The following is a 12,540-nucleotide window of genomic DNA, read 5'->3' on the forward strand; positions in this document are numbered from 1 at the left end:
CGAGCATAGATCTCGCTACCTCTCGCATGCTAAGCGAGCGCTCTACCATCTGAGCTAATTCCCCATTGATGAATAACAAGTTAAAAAAAAAGGCATTGGGAGATCATTTACTAACATATTATAAGGTGTCTCTCTTTTAAAATGGTGTGAGTAGTTGTCATAATTAGCTAAGTCTGACTAAATATTTTTATATGTTGCATGACAAAAAAACTATGTGTAACTGTGAAGGGTATACACAAATAAAATGAAAGATTAAAAAATTTGGACTGTGAAGGGTATCTACAAATGAAATGAAAGGCTAAATCATTTGGAGAATACGAGCATCGATCTCGCTACCTCTCGCATGCTAAGCGAGCGCTCTACCATCTGAGCTAATTCCCCATTGATGAATAAAAACTTCAAAAAAATGGCATTGGGAGATGATTTACTAACATATTATAAGGTGTCTCTCTTTTAAAATGGTGTGAGTAGTTGGCATAATTAGCTAAGTCTGACTAAATATTTTTATATGTTGCATGACAAAAAACTATTTGTAACTGTGAAGGGTATATGCAAATAAAATGAAAGATTAAAACATTTGGACTTTGAAGGGTATCTACAAATGAAATGAAAGGATAAAACATTTGGAGAATGCGAGCATCGATCTCGCTACCTCTCGCATGCTAAACGCTCTACCATCTGAGCTAATTCCCCATTGATGAAAGACTAGTTCAAAAAATGGCATTGGGAGATCATTTTCTAACATATTATAAGGTGTCTCTCTTTTAAAATGGTGTGAGTAGTTGTCATAATTAGCTAAGTCTGACTAAATATTTTTATATGTTGCATGACAAAAAACTATTTGTAACTGTGAATACAAATAAAATGAAAGAATAAATCATTTGGACTTTGAAGGGTATCTACAAATGAAATGAAAGGATAAAAGATTTGGAGAATGCGAGCATCGATCTCGCTACCTCTCGCATGCTAAGCGAGCGCTCTTCCATCTGAGCTAATTCCCCATTGATGAATGACAAGTTCAAAAAAAGGCATTGGGAGATCATTTACTAACATATTATAAGGTGTCTCTCTTTTAAAATGGTGTGAGTACTAGTCATAATTAGCTAAGTCTGACTAAATATTTTTATATGTTGCATGACAAAAAACTATTTGTAACTGTGAAGGGTATATACAAATAAAATGAAAGATTAAAACATTTGGACTGTGAAGGGTATCTACAAATGAAATGAAAGGATAAAACATTTGGAGAATGCGAGCATCGATCTCGCTACCTCTCGCATGCTAAGCGAGCGCTCTACCATCTGAGCTAATTCCCCATTGATGAATGACAACTTCAAAAAAATGGCATTGGGAGATGATTTACTAACATATTATAAGGTGTCTCTCTTTTAAAATGGTGTGAGTAGTTGGCATAATTAGCTATGTCTGACTAAATATTTTTATATGTTGCATGACAAAAAACTATTTGTAACTGTGAAGGGTATATACAAATAAAATGAAAGATTAAAACATTTGGACTTTGAAGGGTATCTACAAATGAAATGAAAGGATAAAACATTTGGAGAATGCGAGCATCGATCTCGCTACCTCTCGCATGCTAAGCGAGCGCTCTACCATCTGAGCTAAATCCCCATTGATGAATGACAAGTTCAAATAAAAGGCATTGGGAGATCATTTACTAACATAGTATAAGGTGTCTCTCTTTTAAAATGGTGTGAGTAGTTGTCATAATTAGCTAAGTCTGACTAAATATTTTTATATGTTGCATGACAAAAAAACTATGTGTAACTGTGAAGGGTATACACAAATAAAATGAAAGATTCAAAAATTTGGACTGTGAAGGGTATCTACAAATGAAATGAAAGGCTAAATCATTTGGAGAATGCGAGCATCGATCTCGCTACCTCTCGCATGCTAAGCGAGCGCTCTACCATCTGAGCTAATTCCCCATTGATGAATAAAAACTTCAAAAAAATGGCATTGGGAGATGATTTACTAACATATTATAAGGTGTCTCTCTTTTAAAATGGTGTGAGTAGTTGGCATAATTAGCTAAGTCTGACTAAATATTTTTATATGTTGCATGACAAAAAACTATTTGTAACTGTGAAGGGTATATGCAAATAAAATGAAAGATTAAAACATTTGGACTTTGAAGGGTATCTACAAATGAAATGAAAGGATAAAACATTTGGAGAATGCGAGCATCGATCTCGCTACCTCTCGCATGCTAAACGCTCTACCATCTGAGCTAATTCCCCATTGATGAAAGACTAGTTCAAAAAATGGCATTGGGAGATCATTTTCTAACATATTATAAGGTGTCTCTCTTTTAAAATGGTGTGAGTAGTTGTCATAATTAGCTAAGTCTGACTAAATATTTTTATATGTTGCATGACAAAAAACTATTTGTAACTGTGAATACAAATAAAATGAAAGAATAAATCATTTGGACTTTGAAGGGTATCTACAAATGAAATGAAAGGATAAAACATTTTGAGAATGCGAGCATAGATCTCGCTACCTCTCGCAAGCTAAGCGAGCGCTCTACCATCTGAGCTAATTCCCCATTGATGAATGACAAGTTCAAAAAAAGGCATTGGGAGATGATTTACTAACATATTATAAGGTGTCTCTTTTAAAATGGTGTGAGTAGTTGTCATAATTAGCTTAGTCTGATTAAATATTTTTATATGTTGCATGACAAAAAACTATTTGTAACTGTGAAGGGTATATACAAATAAAATGAAAGATTAAAACATTTGGACTGTGAAGGGTATCTACAAATGAAATGAAAGGATAAAACATTTTGAGAATGTGAGCATAGATCTCGCTACCTCTCGCATGCTAAGCGAGCGCTCTACCATCTGAGCTAATTCCCCATTGATGAATGACAAGTTCAAAAAAAAGGCATTGGGAGATCATTTACTAACATATTATAAGGTGTCTCTCTTTTAAAATGGTGTGAGTAGTTGTCATAATTAGCTAAGTCTGATTAAATATTTTTATATGTTGCATGACAAAAAACTATTTGTAACTGTGAAGGGTATATACAAATAAAATGAAAGATTAAAACATTTGGACTTTGAAGGGTATCTACAAATGAAATGAAAGGATAAAACATTTGGAGAATGCGAGCATCGATCTCGCTACCTCTCGCATGCTAAGCGAGCGCTCTACCATCTGAGCTAAATCCCCATTGATGAATGACAAGTTCAAATAAAAGGCATTGGGAGATCATTTACTAACATAGTATAAGGTGTCTCTCTTTTAAAATGGTGTGAGTAGTTGTCATAATTAGCTAAGTCTGACTAAATATTTTTATATGTTGCATGACAAAAAAACTATGTGTAACTGTGAAGGGTATACACAAATAAAATGAAAGATTCAAAAATTTGGACTGTGAAGGGTATCTACAAATGAAGTGAAAGGCTAAATCATTTGGAGAATGCGAGCATCGATCTCGCTACCTCTCGCATGCTAAGCGAGCGCTCTACCATCTGAGCTAATTCCCCATTGATGAATAAAAACTTCAAAAAAATGGCATTGGGAGATCATTTACTAACATATTATAAGGTGTCTCTCTTTTAAAATGGTGTGAGTAGTTGTTGTGAGGTTATCAGATTCACTGTAAATCTGTAATTACTATATTTTATTAGGTGTAGTAATTAATGTACTATTTTAGTCCGTCGGTACCCTCTTGTTCTCCATATATGTCTATATACTCCCTATATGTGTGTGTAGTTCCAGATCATATATTATTAGGCTGTATAATCCCACCTCAAATGTAATGTCTGTATTTCCCAGGACTTTATTCATGTAAGCATTGTACCATTGGCAATCTCCCCAGGGGGGTTTACAATTCTTTGTAAACCTCTGGGCTCTAGCAGACTTTGTGGAACCGGCCACCACAGGGGGTGATCAAATTCCCCTACTATCAACAGGAGGGTTGTCCACAGGGGGTGACCACCACATAATGTAATCAGACTGTGTTTTATATCTTGGGTTGACTCTGCTATGCATATCTTGGCCACTTCCAGACTTTCTGGAACCGACCCCAGCAGGGGGCAGAAGCAGATGGGCAGCAGCAGTACCTGGGAGGGGGGATAAACCTGACTTGAATCCACCAATAGGGATTGAGTGCAAGCCCACTGATGGTATGGAGAAGCGTGGGAATTGGAAGTTTTTAAAATGACTCGCACACAAGCCAGGAAGAGAATTTGATGGACTGTCCTGGACTAAGAGGTTATGCTCTGTCTAGGTATCGTGTGGACTTATACAGTTATCTGCTATCACTGCTGTGTGGATAAGTGATAGTTTGCCCTGTGGAACTGATCTGGGACTGTGACTATACAAGGACTGTCTGTTTGGGCCTGCTACCTGAATATCTTTCTACTCTGCAATTTACCTTTGCCACTGTTTATTGTCTATTTGTGCGTGCTGTGGAAAATAAACCATTCTTCTGGTTTCATCTGCTCGGTGTCTGAGTGATTGAGGAACTCGTACCCTCACATTTGGCGGCAGCGACAGTGGGATCATTCAGACACCAACCATCGAGCACAGAAAGCACAGAGAACAGAGGATCAGACCATATGTAAGGAAACGGAAAATGCAATAAGGTGATGTTCAGCAAGTGAGCAGGTGTCAGTCCTGTGAAAGGGAAAATGTTTCCAAGGAAAGAAAATCGATGCCTCAAGACCCCTGTAGCAGAGGAGCTCAGGGATGGAGGTTCTTCAGTGTATCGGCAGGCTGGGAAGCCGGATCTGTTATTTATTGTCAGGAAAATGCAGTATATCTGGAAGTACTGGGAAGACGCTCAGCAGATGGTCAGCGGGTGGAGAGTATCCAGCATACAGGACAAAGTGTGTTACCTGGGGGATGCATTCCTGCACTGTAAAGGTGAGGCCACTTCTTGGAATCTGCTAGGAGAGCCAGAGTTTGTAGAATTTACAGAGGAAGTGATTGCTACAGTTACCCAGATGCTACAAAGAGGACAATATTCTGAGGCTGAAGGACAAGTCCAGAATAAATTGATGCCCCAGATAGAACCAGAGGAAAGGTCTAGAAGGGGGCTACTGCAATCTGGGCAGACAACCGAGGGGTCTGCCACAGAATTAATTGTTACCGCAAGAGAAGGGTCGTTGTCAGGGGGGCCCCTAACTGCCCTTGAAGAAATGAGTATGGAGGAGCTGATAGCAGAAGGTCAGCTGCGAGGTATACCCATCCAATCCTGCACTCGCGGGGAAATCCTTCAGCAGATCCTTCACGATCAGGGAGATCCTACAAATGCATTTGCTGATTATCGAGCCTGGATCCTCCATTTCGGTGCCCAGTTGAGTGTGTGGGAACAATTGCAGTGTCTGGAGGAGTGCTTCGTGGTGGCAGAGGAAGAGGCGATTGATCGGGGGCTCCTGGATACCCCAGCATGGCAAGATCAGTGTTGCAGGGGGCGTGATGAAAGGCACCGTTTGCAATTGCTTCTCCCCCATCCTAGGGAGGAGCTGCACTACTGCTTCCCTTTTGCTGAGGTGGGAGATGCAGAGCTATTATCCTGCTGCCAGGGGATCTATGAGGACTGCGTCCAAGAAGAGATCGCCGTGGTTAGAGGAGTATCCGACAACATCCAGGCCACCAGCCCACCAGTCACAGATGACGTCGTGTTTCGGGCTGCCCAGCATACTCAGCTGGGGAAGGAGGCTATCGCGGAGAAGGAGGTGTGCGCAGAAGTAGCTGCAGGTGAGCATCTGGCTTTTAAGGGGACAGAGCTGACACAGCCTGTCCTGCAGCCACCAGCGGAATTGTTTGTGATGGAGGGTCCCTCCTCAGCCCTGGACATTGAGACCAAATGCTGGACTGAAATGTGCCATGCCCCTAGTTTGGGTTTGGGGGAGGAAGGACATGACGGGGTGGTGGAAGTGCCAGGGCCAGAGCCCCTATATTGGCCTGCTGTTTGGCCCCTGTTCCTTGGGCAAGAGGGGGAGGTGGAAAGTGGTCCCTGCCCCATTGTGCCCGAGGCAAAAGTATTAGTAGGTTACAATGTTGCAGAGGGGGGGTACCCAGAATCCGAAGAAGAGGAATTGCTACAGCCCTTGTTAGTTCCAATGTATGACTTAGACTGTAATCATGCCCTTGCTGGTTCTGCAAACCAGCCGCCTTTTACAAGATGGGTTTGGTATGATGTCACCCTGTGGGACTCAGGTGGTATATCCAAACCCCAGATTCTCGGCTCTGCATCCCGCTATTCCAGGTTGTTATTGGTTCCTGAACAGCTGGGTACCGGGACTACAATAGTAGGGGAAGGAATGTGAGGTTATCAGATTCACTGTAAATCTGTAATTACTATATTTTATTAGGTGTAGTAATTAATGTACTATTTTAGTCCGTCGGTACCCTCTTGTTCTCCATATATGTCTATATACTCCCTATATGTGTGTGTAGTTCCAGATCATATATTATTAGGCTGTATAATCCCACCTCAAATGTAATGTCTGTATTTCCCAGGACTTTATTCATGTAAGCATTGTACCATTGGCAATCTCCCCAGGGGGGTTTACAATTCTTTGTAAACCTCTGGGCTCTAGCAGACTTTGTGGAACCGGCCACCACAGGGGGTGATCAAATTCCCCTACTATCAACAGGAGGGTTGTCCACAGGGGGTGACCACCACATAATGTAATCAGACTGTGTTTTATATCTTGGGTTGACTCTGCTATGCATATCTTGGCCACTTCCAGACTTTCTGGAACCGACCCCAGCAGGGGGCAGAAGCAGATGGGCAGCAGCAGTACCTGGGAGGGGGGATAAACCTGACTTGAATCCACCAATAGGGATTGAGTGCAAGCCCACTGATGGTATGGAGAAGCGTGGGAATTGGAAGTTTTTAAAATGACTCGCACACAAGCCAGGAAGAGAATTTGATGGACTGTCCTGGACTAAGAGGTTATGCTCTGTCTAGGTATCGTGTGGACTTATACAGTTATCTGCTATCACTGCTGTGTGGATAAGTGATAGTTTGCCCTGTGGAACTGATCTGGGACTGTGACTATACAAGGACTGTCTGTTTGGGCCTGCTACCTGAATATCTTTCTACTCTGCAATTTACCTTTGCCACTGTTTATTGTCTATTTGTGCGTGCTGTGGAAAATAAACCATTCTTCTGGTTTCATCTGCTCGGTGTCTGAGTGATTGAGGAACTCGTACCCTCACAGTTGTCATAATTAGCTAAGTCTGACTAAATATTTTTATATGTTGCATGACAAAAAAACTATGTGTAACTGTGCAGGGTATACACAAATAAAATGAAAGATCCAAAAATTTGGACTGTGAAGGGTATCTACAAATGAAATGAAAGGCTAAATCATTTGGAGAATGCGAGCATCGATCTCGCTACCTCTCGCATGCTAAGCGAGCGCTCTACCATCTGAGCTAATTCCCCATTGATGAATAAAAACTTCAAAAAAATGGCATTGGGAGATGATTTACTAACATATTATAAGGTGTCTCTCTTTTAAAATGGTGTGAGTAGTTGGCATAATTAGCTAAGTCTGATTACATATTTGTATATGTTGCATGACAAAAAACTATTAGTAACTGTGAAGGGTATATACAAATAAAATGAAAGATTAAAACATTTGGACTTTGAAGGGTATCTACAAATGAAATGAAAGGATAAAACATTTGGAGAATGCGAGCATCGATCTCGCTACCTCTCGCATGCTAAGCGAGCACTCTACCATCTGAGCTAATTCCCCATTGATGAATGACAAGTTCAAATAAAAGGCATTGGGAGATCATTTACTAACATATTATAAGGTGTCTCTCTTTTAAAATGGTGTGAGTAGTTGTCATAATTAGCTAAGTCTGACTAAATATTTTTATATGTTGCATGACAAAAAAACTATGTGTAACTGTGAATTGTATACACAAATAAAATGAAAGATTCAAAAATTTGGACTGTGAAGGGTATCTACAAATGAAATGAAAGGCTAAATCATTAGGAGAATGCGAGCATCGATCTCGCTACCTCTCGCATGCTAAGCGAGCGCTCTACAATCTGAGCTAATTCCCCATTGATGAATGTCAAGTTCAAAAAAAGGCATTGGGAGATCATTTACTAACATATTATAAGGTGTCTCTCTTTTAAAATGGTGTGAGTACTTGTCATAATTAGCTAAGTCTGACTAAATATTTTTATATGTTGCATTACAAAAAACTATTTGTAACTGTGAAGGGTATATACAAATAAAATGAAAGATTAAAACTTTTAAACTGTAAAGGGTATCTACAAATGAAATGAAAGGATAAAACATTTGGAGAATGTGAGCATCGATCTCGCTAACTCTCGCATGCTAATCGAGCGCTTTACCATCTGAGCTAATTCCCCATTGATGAATGACAAGTTCAAAAAAAAGGCATTGGGAGATCATTTACTAACATACTATAAGGTGTCTCTCTTTTAAAATGGTGTGAGTAGTTGTCATAATTAGCTAAGTCTGACTAAATATTTTTATATGTTGCATGACAAAAAAACTATTTGTAACTGTGAAGGGTATATACAAATAAAATGAAAGATTAAAACATTTAGACTTTGAAGGGTATCTACAAATGAAATGAAAGGATAAAACATTTGGAGAATGCGAGCATCGATCTCGCTACCTCTCGCATGCTAAGCGAGCGCTCTACCATCTGAGCTAATTCCCCATTGATGAATGACTACTTCAAAAAAATGGCATTGGGAGATGGTTTACTAACATATTATAAGGTGTCTCTCTTTTAAAATGGTGTGAGTAGTTGTCATAATTAGCTAAGTCTGACTAAATATTTTTATATGTTGCATGACAAAAAACTATTTGTAACTGTGAATACAAATAAAATGAAAGATTAAAACTTTTAAACTGTGAAGGGTATCTACAAATGAAATGAAAGGATAAAACATTTGGAGAATGTGAGCATCGATCTCGCTACCTCTCGCATGCTAAGCGAGCGCTCTAACATCTGAGATAATTCACATTGATGAATGACAGGTTTAAAAAAAGGCATTGGGAGATCATTTACTAACATATTATAAGGTGTCTCTTTTAAAATGGTGTGAGTAGTTGTCATAATTAGCTAAGTCTAAATAAATATTTTTATATGTTGCATGACAAAAAAACTATGTGTAACTGTGAAGGGTATACACAAATAAAATGAAAGATTCAAAAATTTGCACTGTGAAGGGTATCTACAAATGAAATGAAAGGATAAAACATTTGGAGAATGCGAGCATCGATCTCGCTACCTCTCGCATGCTAAGCGAGCGCTCTACCATCTGAGCTAATTCCCCATTGATGAATGACAAGTTCAAAAAAAGGCATTGGGAGATCATTTACTAACATATTATAAGGTGTCTCTCTTTTAAAATGGTGTGAGTACTAGTCATAATTAGCTAAGTCTGACTAAATATTTTTATATGTTGCATGACAAAAAACTATTTGTAACTGTGAAGGGTATATACAAATAAAATGAAAGATTAAAACATTTGGACTGTGAAGGGTATCTACAAGTGAAATGAAAGGATAAAACATTTGGAGAATGCGAGCATCGATCTCGCTACCTCTCGCATGCTAAGCGAACGCAATACCATCTGAGCTAAATCCCCATTGATGAATGACAACTTCAAAAAAATGGCATTGGGAGATGATTTACTAACATATTATAAGGTGTCTCTCTTTTAAAATGGTGTGAGTAGTTGGCATAATTAGCTAAGTCTGACTAAATATTTTTATATGTTGCATGACAAAAAACTATTTGTAACTGTGAAGGGTATATACAAATAAAATGAAAGATTAAAACATTTAGACTTTGAAGGGTATCTACAAATGAAATGAAAGGATAAAACATTTGGAGAATGCGAGCATCGATCTCGCTACCTCTCGCATGCTAAACGCTCTACCATCTGAGCTAATTCTCCATTGATGAAAGACTAGTTCAAAAAATGGCATTGGGAGATCATTTCCTAACATATTATAAGGTGTCTCTCTTTTAAAATGGTGTGAGTAGTTGTCATAATTAGCTAAGTCTGATTAAATATTTTTATATGTTGCATGACAAAAAACTATTTGTAACTGTGAAGGGTATATACAAATAAAATGAAAGATTAAAACATTTGGACTGTGAAGGGTATCTACAAATGAAATGAAAGGCTAAATCATTTGGAGAATGCGAGCATCGATCTCGCTACCTCTCGCATGCTAAGCGAGCGCTCTACCATCTGAGCTAATTCCCCATTTATGAATAACAACTTCAAAAAAATGGCATTTGGAGATGATTTACTAACATATTATAAGGTGTCTCTCTTTTAAAATGGTGTGAGTAGTTGTCATAATTAGCTAAGTCTGATTAAATATTTTTATATGTTGCATGACAAAAAACTATTTGTAACTGTGAAGGGTATATACAAATAAAATGAAAGATTAAAACATTTGGACTTTGAAGGGTATCTACAAATGAAATGAAAGGATAAAACATTTGGAGAATGCGAGCATCGATCTCGCTACCTCTCGCATGCTAAGCGAGCACTCTACCATCTGAGCTAATTCCCCATTGCTGAATGACTACTTCAAAAAAATGGCATTGGGAGATGATTTACTAACATATTATGAGGTGTCTCTCCTTTAAAATGGTGTGAGTAGTTGGCATAATTAGCTAAGTCTGACTAAATATTTTTATATGTTGCATGACAAAAAACTATTTGTAACTGTGAATACAAATAAAATGAAAGATTAAAACATTTGGACTGTGTAGGGTATCTACAAATGAAATTAAAGGATAAAACATTTGGAGATTGAGAGCATCGATCTCGCTACCTCTCGCATGCAAAGCGAGCGCTCTACCATCTGAGCTAATTCCCCATTGATGAATGATAACTTCAAAAAAATGGCATTGGGAGATGATTTACTAACATATTATAAGGTGTCTCTCTTTTAAAATGGTGTGAGTAGTTGGCATAATTAGCTAAGTCTGACTAAATATTTTTATATGTTGCATGACAAAAAACTATTTGTAACTGTGAAGGGTATATACAAATAAAGTGAAAGATTAAAACATTTGGACTTTGAAGGGTATCTACAAATTAAATGAAAGGATAAAACATTTGGAGAATGCGAGCATCGATCTCGCTACCTCTCGCATGCTAAACGCTCTACCATCTGAGCTAATTCCCCATTGATGAAAGACTAGTTCAAAAAATGGCATTGGGAGATCATTTTCTAACATATTATAAGGTGTCTCTCTTTTAAAATGGTGTGAGTAGTTGGCATAATTAGCTAAGTCTGACTGGATATTTTTATATGTTGCATGACAAAAAACTATTTGTAACTGTGAATACAAATAAAATGAAAGATTAAAAGATTGGGACTGTGAAGGGTATCTACAAATTAAATGAAAGGCTAAATCATTTGGAGAATGCGAGCATCGATCTCGCTACCTCTCGCATGCTAAGTGAGCGCTCTACCATCTGAGCTAATTCCCCATTGATGAACGACAAGTTCAAATGAAAGGCATTGGGAGATCATTTACTAACATATTATAAGGTGTCTCTCTTTTAAAATGGTGTGAGTAGATGTCATAATTAGCTAAGTCTGACTAAATATTTTTATATGTTGCATGACAAAAAAAATATGTGTAGCTGTGAAGGGTATACACAAATAAAATGAAAGATTCAAAAATTTGGACTGTGAAGGGTATCTACAAATGAAATGAAAGGCTAAATCATTTGGAGAATGCGAGCATCGATCTCGCTACCTCTCGCATGCTAAGCGAGCGCTTTACCATCTGAGCTAATTCCCCATTGATGAACAAAAACTTCAAAAAATGGCATTGGGAGATGATTTACTAACATATTATAAGGTGTCTCTCTTTTAAAATGGTGTGAGTAGTTGGCATAATTAGCTAAGTCTGACTAAATATTTTTATATGTTGCATGACAAAAAACTATTTGTAACTGTGAAGGGTATATACAAATAAAGTGAAAGATTAAAACATTTGGACTTTGAAGGGTATCTACAAATGAAATGAAAGGATAAAACATTTGGAGAATGCGAGCATCGATCTCGCTACCTCTCGCATGCTAAACACTCTACCATCTAAGCTAATTCCCCATTGATGAAAGACTAGTTCAAAAAATGGCATTGGGAGATCATTTTCTAACATATTATAAGGTGTCTCTCTTTTAAAATGGTGTGAGTAGTTGTCATAATTAGCTAAGTCTGATTAAATATTTTTATATGTTGCATGACAAAAAACTATTTGTAACTGTGAAGGGTATATACAAATAAAATGAAAGATTAAAACATTTGGACTGTGAAGGGTATCTACAAATGAAATGAAAGGCTAAATCATTTGGAGAATGCGAGCATCGATCTCGCTACCTCTCGCATGCTAAGCGAGCGCTCTACCATCTGAGCTAATTCCCCATTGATGAATGACAACTTCAAAAAAAATGGCATTGGGAGATGATTTACTAACATATTATAAGGTGTCTCTCTTTTAAAATGGTGTGAG

At 38.0% G+C, this 12,540-nt stretch overlaps 12 non-coding genes across 12 annotated transcripts; all 12 read right to left on the minus strand.

The window, feature by feature from the left end:
- Positions 1–1,243: 1,243 nt before the first annotated feature.
- Positions 1,244–1,316, minus strand: TRNAA-AGC (transfer RNA alanine (anticodon AGC)). Its single transcript has one exon. It is a non-coding gene; the product is annotated as a tRNA-Ala (tRNA).
- Positions 1,317–1,559: 243 nt separating this feature from the next.
- Positions 1,560–1,632, minus strand: TRNAA-AGC (transfer RNA alanine (anticodon AGC)). The gene has a single exon. It is a non-coding gene; the product is annotated as a tRNA-Ala (tRNA).
- A 244-nt stretch (positions 1,633–1,876) lies between these two features.
- Positions 1,877–1,949, minus strand: TRNAA-AGC (transfer RNA alanine (anticodon AGC)). Its single transcript has one exon. It is a non-coding gene; the product is annotated as a tRNA-Ala (tRNA).
- A 1,176-nt stretch (positions 1,950–3,125) lies between these two features.
- Positions 3,126–3,198, minus strand: TRNAA-AGC (transfer RNA alanine (anticodon AGC)). Its single transcript has one exon. It is a non-coding gene; the product is annotated as a tRNA-Ala (tRNA).
- A 244-nt stretch (positions 3,199–3,442) lies between these two features.
- Positions 3,443–3,515, minus strand: TRNAA-AGC (transfer RNA alanine (anticodon AGC)). Its single transcript has one exon. It is a non-coding gene; the product is annotated as a tRNA-Ala (tRNA).
- A 3,847-nt stretch (positions 3,516–7,362) lies between these two features.
- Positions 7,363–7,435, minus strand: TRNAA-AGC (transfer RNA alanine (anticodon AGC)). Its single transcript has one exon. It is a non-coding gene; the product is annotated as a tRNA-Ala (tRNA).
- Positions 7,436–7,678: 243 nt separating this feature from the next.
- On the minus strand, positions 7,679–7,751 carry TRNAA-AGC (transfer RNA alanine (anticodon AGC)). The gene has a single exon. It is a non-coding gene; the product is annotated as a tRNA-Ala (tRNA).
- Positions 7,752–8,627: 876 nt separating this feature from the next.
- Positions 8,628–8,700, minus strand: TRNAA-AGC (transfer RNA alanine (anticodon AGC)). The gene has a single exon. It is a non-coding gene; the product is annotated as a tRNA-Ala (tRNA).
- A 549-nt stretch (positions 8,701–9,249) lies between these two features.
- Positions 9,250–9,322, minus strand: TRNAA-AGC (transfer RNA alanine (anticodon AGC)). Its single transcript has one exon. It is a non-coding gene; the product is annotated as a tRNA-Ala (tRNA).
- Positions 9,323–10,191: 869 nt separating this feature from the next.
- Positions 10,192–10,264, minus strand: TRNAA-AGC (transfer RNA alanine (anticodon AGC)). Its single transcript has one exon. It is a non-coding gene; the product is annotated as a tRNA-Ala (tRNA).
- A 243-nt stretch (positions 10,265–10,507) lies between these two features.
- TRNAA-AGC (transfer RNA alanine (anticodon AGC)) lies at positions 10,508–10,580 on the minus strand. The gene has a single exon. It is a non-coding gene; the product is annotated as a tRNA-Ala (tRNA).
- Positions 10,581–12,379: 1,799 nt separating this feature from the next.
- TRNAA-AGC (transfer RNA alanine (anticodon AGC)) lies at positions 12,380–12,452 on the minus strand. The gene has a single exon. It is a non-coding gene; the product is annotated as a tRNA-Ala (tRNA).
- Between the last annotated feature and the right edge of the window lie 88 nt (positions 12,453–12,540).

The sequence above is a fragment of the Crinia signifera genome, chromosome 3 (genome assembly GCF_055691185.1).
Source record: "Crinia signifera chromosome 3, ASM5569118v1, whole genome shotgun sequence".
Lineage (NCBI taxonomy): Eukaryota > Metazoa > Chordata > Amphibia > Anura > Myobatrachidae > Crinia > Crinia signifera.